Genomic DNA, 7,623 nt, shown 5'->3' with positions numbered 1-7,623 from the left:
CAACTGTGTTAATAAAATTGTTCCCAAGTTACCAATCTTGTAGATTAAGCATTTTTTAACTTGAGAAACAAAATTAAGAAATTATGTTCTATTTAGCTAACAGATTGGTCTGATATGTGGAAGATTTTATGTCTGTGATTATACAAAGTAGTTTTAGTGGATATCCAAATGATAATTTCAATTCAGAAAACTAGTGCAATTTCAAGCACTATTTACACTGAAACTATCAAAGCTATCTCCTCGTCTCTTTTTTATATATCTTAATTATTTAATACTTATAACATCAATTAACAGATGAGGAAAAGTGTGACAATTTGCACAGCAGTTTCCTATTGGTCTTTTTTGCTCAGAAACACCTGTGCATTTTTTAAACAGGAAAATTCATTATTGTACTTGTACGTGTTCTTACATAGCAAAATGTGGGTAAAAGGTAATAATTCACACTTGTTTGATACTGTATGGCTCCCTTGTGTTTTATTGTTCTTCATTCTACACATGTTCTAGACGAATAAACTGCATACCAGCAATAGTAAAGCAATGAGCAGAGCAAGCTGTGTTACTGTTGCATAGCTGGTATTCATTTCACTATGTCTTAGATTAGTATAGCAGTTGCCTTAATGGAGCCTATCCACTGTACAAATGTTATCAACTACCAAAAGATATTTTTATTCTTGTGCGTACAAAAAAACAAGTGTAAATGTCAGTTTCCAAGCAACTTGTATGCTACAGAGGAAAAGGAAACAAAGTCAAAACTTCACTCAATGTCAATGCTTGGGTCATTGACAATGAGTTATTTCATCAATGCACTAGTCAGGAAACCACAAAATGGCATGTTCAGCAACAGTGCTTCCTATTTTAACACTACAAAATGGTGGGAAAAGTTGGACACAGTATAAACATAATCACACCAACCTTTTTACATCCGGGCCTTGAGTGGTTTAAAAACCAATAAAGGTGCTTTCTAACCAGTCCAATACCTTGCAATTATCAAATTAATGTAATTCCCCTGCCCTGCTATGATGGCATAAAAGCCTTGGCCAGCATTTCTATAATTTTCAAAATAAGTTGACCACTTTTTTCATTCCACTATAACAATTTGTGCATGCCATGGTTTCATTCCATCAGACGTGCCTGGCAAAATCATTTTATACCTGTACTCTACAGTGTACAATTTTCCAGAAGCAAACTAGCTAAGTAAGTAGAGAATAAGTATCAAAATCCACAAATCAGAACGTTTATTCACAGAAACATGAATAAAACCAAGTGCTGAACCTGTAAAGCCATTTCAACCAAACCCATTTACCTTTCGTCATTTTATAACATAAATCCTCATCATCACACCCCACCCAACACCCATCACTAGCAACACCAATATCACCACCACAACCTTCATGTACAATGTCTTCAGCTTTGCTACACATTACACAATCTACACACTATATAATCTCTGATCAAGGTCTATAACCTAAACTGACAACATTCAGGGCATTGGAACTATTATTATATCAGTGTTGCAGAAAGCCGTTGATCAAAATTCCAGTTGAAAGAGAAATTGCTAGAAATACTCAGCAGATCTGCTGAACCTGCAAAGTTAACTCTGTTTCTCTCTTCACAGACAATGCTTGGCCTGTTGAGTGTTTCCAGCATTTTTGGTTTATTTCAGATTTTCTGCATCTGTGAAATTTTGCTTTATCATGACTCTGGTTTAGTTTGACAGCACTAGCAATTATTTCATTTGCTGCTCCAGCAGTTGCTGCAACCTTGCTAGATACTGTTTTCATCCAATGGAATCTGTGATGTTTATTTCCTCCGGATGCTCCAGTTTTCTGTCAGAATTGTGAAATGGTAGGTTAATTGGCCACTATAAATTGCACCTAGTGTGTAGATGTTACGGACTAGGTTACTATTGGTGAATGCCCCTTTAAGACACAGCACAGTAGTGTGTGTGTGTGTGTGTGTGTGTGTGTGTGTGTGTGTGTGTGTGTGTGTGTGTGTGTGGGGCATGATTATGACAACAACAGGAGATAAGGACGTGATGACATTTTTTGGACAGTCAGTCAGAGAGGGAGAGAGAGACGCCTGCCTGCTGGTCTCTGTATCGATGGATGAAAAACAATTACTGTGTCTGTCACTACAATCCACATATGGATTTTTGGAATAATCCAGTGGAGTCCACTTTGTCGTTAACCTGTAGAAGGAAACAGGTATTTGTGTGGACGGCCACGTCTCAAATGCCTTTCGGGGTGGCAGATACTTCGGAACAAAGGAATGGAGATCATCAGTGATTGAGGTGTCGTATGAGGTCCATCGTGGAATATTTGGATTTCATAATTACTTTCTATTTTCTCTCTACATTTCCTCTTCAGTCAATGGTGGTTTTGCAGAAGCCTTTGTTCATGTTTCACCTTACGCTTGCTGAACTGAACTTTGAGAACTATTCCTGGACTTGGAGTTTAGGAATTTGCCACACACACACTTTGAGTTTAGTTTTTGGGGTTAATGTACATTTTTACTTTTATTTTTCTTATTATCATAAGTAGTTATTAATAAAATAGTTTTTAAACACATACACAACTTGGTGTGTTTCTTTTGTTGCTGGTATATGACAGTAGATGAAAGGTAGTATTAAGGGTGCCATTGATGGGAATTTGATGAAGAAAAGGGTTATGGTAGGACTATGTGAAAATGGGCTCAGGCCATTTCTGTGCTCTATCTTTTTATGGCCATATGATTGTTTGGATCTCCACCCCAGAGAGCAGCAGAGGCTGAGTAATTCATACACTGGAGAAACCAAACGCAGATTGGATGATCGCTTTGCGGAGCTCAGTATGCTGGGGTGATCCTGAGCTTTCTGTCACATGCCACTTTAACTTTCAACCCCACTCCTATTCTGATCTGTCTGTCAACAGCCTCCTCCACTGCCATAGTAAGGCCCAATGTGAACTAGAGGAACGAGAAACTAGAGAAACCTTTATGTATATTATAAGCAAGAGGGTAGCTAAGAAATAGGTCCCCTCAGGGATCAAAGGGATAATCTATGTGTGAATCAGGGGATATGAGTAAAATCCAGAATGAATGCTTCTCTTAAGTATTCGCCAGAGAGAAGGAAGTGGAGGCTGAAGATTTAAGGGAGAGATACATTGTTATTCTGGAGCATGTCTGTGTCAGGAAGGATGAAGTGCCAGAAATATTGGAGTACATTAGGGCGGATACATACCTAGGACCTGATTAGATCTAACTCAGGATGGTAAGAGAAGCAAGGGAGGAGATTGCTGGGGCTCTGTCAAAGATTTTCGCATCTCCGTTAGCCATAGGTGAACTACCAGAAGACTGGAGGATAGCTAATGTTGTCCCCTTGTTCAAAAAGGTCAGAAGGCATAAGCTGGAAACTACAGGCCAATGAACCTTACATTAACAGAAGGGAAATTGTTGGAGAAGATCCTGAAGGACAGGATTTATATTCACTTGGAAAGGCAGGGACTGATTAGAAGGAGTTGGCATAGTTTTGTGATCAAGTCTCACAAATCTCATTGAGTTTTTTTTCGAGGAAATAACTAAAAAAATTGATGAAAGCAAAGCAGTAGTTTACATGGACTTTAGTAAGGCTTTTGACAAGATCCAGCATGGTAGGCTGGTCCAGAAGCTGAAGGCATAAGGGATCTGAGGTATATTGGCAGGCTGGATCCAAACTCAGCTCGGTGATAGGAAGCAGAGAATTGTGGTAGATGGGTGTTTCTCTGATTGGAGGTCTGTAACAAGGTGCATACCATAGGAATCGGTGATGGGATCTCTGTTGTTTGTAACACATATAAACGACTTGGATGAGAATATAGATGCTATGATTAGTAAGTTTGCAGATAACACGGAAATTGATTGAGGTGTAGATAGCAAAGAAGATTACCTAAGGATACGGTGGGATGTAGATCAGCTGGCTAGTTGGGTGAAGGCAGATGGAGTTTAATGCAGAGCTAATGCACTTTGGGAAGTCAAATTCTGGTTAGGACATATAGAGTAAATGGCAGGAACATTAGGAGAGTTGATGTGTAGAGAGACCTGATAGGTAAGTCCATAGTTCCCTGAAAGCGGTAACTCAAGTGGATAAGATAGTGAAAAAGACATTTGGTAAGCTTGCCTTCAGAGGTTGAGTATAAGAGCTGGGACATCATGTTGCAGCTATATAAAACGTTGGTTAGACTGCACTTAGAGTATTGTTTGCATTTCTGGTTGACACACTGCAGGAAGTACATGGTAGCAATAGAATCAGTGCAGAACAGATTCACCAGGAAGTTGCCAGGAATGGAGGGCTATAATTATAAGGTGAGATTGGATACGATGGGTTTACTCTCACTTGAATATAGAAGACTGAGGGGTCACTTATAGAGGTTTATAAAGTTATGAGGGGCATGGATAGGATAAATGCTCAGAATCTTTTTTTCCATGGCAGGGGAGTCTAGAACTAGAGGGCATAGGTTTAAATTGAGAGAGTAGAAATTTAAAGGCGATCCAATGGGTAAGTTTTTCACAGAGGGTGGCGAAAATCTGGAATGAGCTGCCAGAGGAGGGGGTGGAGGCAGAATCAATTACAATGTATCTTATCTTATCTACAATTACAATGCTTAATAGGTGTTTGGACAGGTATTTGGATAGGAAGGGCGTAGAGGGATATGGGTCTAATGCAGGCAAGTGGGATGAGCATAGATAAGTATCACAGTTGGCATGGACAAGGTGGGCCAATAGGCCCATTTCTGCGCTATATGATTCTATGATTCAATGAACAACATCTCATCTTCTGTCTAAGACTTTGCAAACCTCTGGAATGAACATTGAATTTTCCAATTTCAGATAAAGTGCTCTCTCATTGTTTCCCATTATCCTGTTTTTTGTCCCTTCTTAAGATAAGATAACAAAAGATAAGATATCTTTCCTAGTCACATGTGCATCGAAACACACAGTGAAATACATCTTTTTGCATAGAGTGTTCTGGGGGCAGCCCGCAAGTGTCGCTACACTTCTGGCGCCAACATAGCATTCCCACAACTCCTAACCAGTACGTCTTTGGAACGTGGGAGGAAACCGGAGCACCCGGAGAAAACCCAAGCAGACACGAGGAGAATGTACAAACTCCTTACAGACAGTGGCTAGAATTGAACCTGGGTCACTGGTGCTGTAATAGCGTTACACTAACCACTACACTACCATCACCTCATTTCTATAAAATGCCTCCCTAACAGTCAATACTCATGTTCCTTATTACCAGACCTGTTTTAACCTATCTCCATATAGTCTTATCTCACACCTCACTCCTCTTTCCAACTCTTGTTTTTAAAATTGTAACCCTTCCACTCTTCCCCCAGTTGGAGAAGGATCCCTGACCTGAAACATTATCTGGTTTCTCTTTCCACAGATGCAGGCTGACTAATTGAGTTCTTCCAGCATTTTCTATTTTTGTTTCAGATTCCAGCATCTGCATTTTTATTTGTTTTAGACTCGCTAGCTCACTGATTATCAGCAGTAGTGTGGACTGCCATGAACCTGAATGGCCCAGGCTCTCAATACTGAGTTTACCATTCAGGGTTGTCTAAGCTTCCAACTTCTGACAAAAGATCTTCAACCTGAAATGCTGACTCTTTCCCTTCATACAAATGCAGCCTGACCTGCTAAGTCTGTCCAGCATTTTCTGTTTTTATTTTATTCCAAATTCCAATTCCAGGCTTATTAATGTGGACTTGACTGCAGCTAAGTTTTTCCCTAAAAAAAAGGTCTCAAATTGGCTTTCAGACTGAAGAGAGGTACAAGCTTGTACTCTGATTAGATTTGATACAATTTACTTACAATTCCACCTTGAATACAAATGATACATTTGTTAGCGTTCTCATATAAGAGATGCAGATCTGACCTCAATGTTCCTGGCAGAAGCAGGAAAAGGGCCACAAAGCCTCATCCTGAACTTGATTCTCATTCAGTGACTCCTGGAAGAATAAGGCCATTGTTTGAGGATTGAACTCAGCATTTTTGGCTCGAGTGGATGAATATTCTGGCAATATTTGCAAACTATACTCACTCAAGTGAATGCACTGATCATTGCTTGGAGACCCAGAGTTATTGGGCTGGATTTTGGCTGGTCCACTGCCCACGCTCCCTGCCTGTGATATTCCCCCAGCAGTACCTAATTTTTGCAACCCAACAGATCTAATCACACTTGAAACTTCTCTGCTGCAGCCACCCCACAAGGCAGCACAACTGTACAGTCGGTGGTGAATCCTGAGGCCCAGCCTTCAGAATGCCCTGATGGCCTTTTGACAGCTTCATGCTGTCAATGGCCTTTGGACCAATTTTAGATACCGCTAACGATCGGAGACATTTAGCAACAGTACACAAGGATTTAACTAATTATAACAAAGGTTATTTAAAAGAAAAAAAATATATACTTATTTATAACAGCTTTATTTGCTCTAGAATCCTCCACCCCATAAAGATTTGGAGGTAAGATCATTGGAAGTATTTAAAGAGGAGAATTTTGAAAGATTGGGTATTGAGAATGATGGGATAGTGCCACAGAAGAGGAGTTGAGTCTAGGGAAGATCAGCCATGATCACTTTGAATGGTAGGCAGGCTTGACGGGTCAGCTAGAAGATAGAACATAGAATAGTACAGCATAGGAATAGGCCCTTCGGCCCATGATGTCTGTGCCAAACATGAGGCAAACAATTGACTTACTCCTGCTTTTGTGTTCTTACAAGAACTTCATTAAAAACTGTAAAATAATAAAAAAATTCAATCCACTGAATTTCATGAACCTTTTCTGTCAAGCTCAGCAACTCCTTCAAATCCATCTTGTCTCACAACTCAAGGGTCAGTAAACCCAGTGGCAGAGTAAGAGTTCAAAGGTACTGGCATCTGAATTCCAGTTGACTTCTGCTTTGCCATGGACAAGCATGGGAGTCAACAACCAACAGACCCGTGAGCTGTGGTTAGTTGGTGATTATCAATGGAATCATTGACAGGTACACAGCGTGACCTAGTCCAGGATGGCGGATCCTTGTATTTTTTACAACAATTTCAGGAATTCAGTTATAATGTTGCAAGGTAAACCATTACTTCATTTAAAAGGCATACAGGTTAGGAAGGTGTGGGCATGCTATGTTGGCGCCAGAAGCCCGGCGACACTTGCGGGCTGCCCCCAGAACACGCTATGCAAACAGATGCATTTCACTGTGTGTTTCGATGTACGTATGACTAATAAAGATATCTTATCTTATCTTCGAGTACTGGATCTGATCTCAAAGTTCCTGACAGAACAGTGGGAAAAGGCTACTGAAAAATAAGTTACAGAAAATTGAAGTGCACTTACGCTTTACCAACCAAAGTTCATTGTGAGTGAGACTTGAGTGATTTGTGGAGAATTTTTTATTGGATATTAATGAAAAATTTAGTGGTGCATGACGTACAGTATGCTTGTTACCTTCATATGCATTCAAGTGTGCGTCCAGTTCTTAAACCTTGCTCAGCTGTATGCAGATTGGATTTGCTGAAGCAAGCTCAGGGAATACCATTGGATTTGATTCTAATTTGCCTTGCTGAATTGATTGACAGCTTGCTTTTCTGTCCTATTCATTGTTTTAT

The sequence above is a fragment of the Pristis pectinata genome, chromosome 10 (genome assembly GCF_009764475.1).
Source record: "Pristis pectinata isolate sPriPec2 chromosome 10, sPriPec2.1.pri, whole genome shotgun sequence".
Classification (NCBI taxonomy): Eukaryota; Metazoa; Chordata; class Chondrichthyes; order Rhinopristiformes; family Pristidae; genus Pristis; species Pristis pectinata.
Note: the sequence above shows the minus strand (reverse complement) of the source record.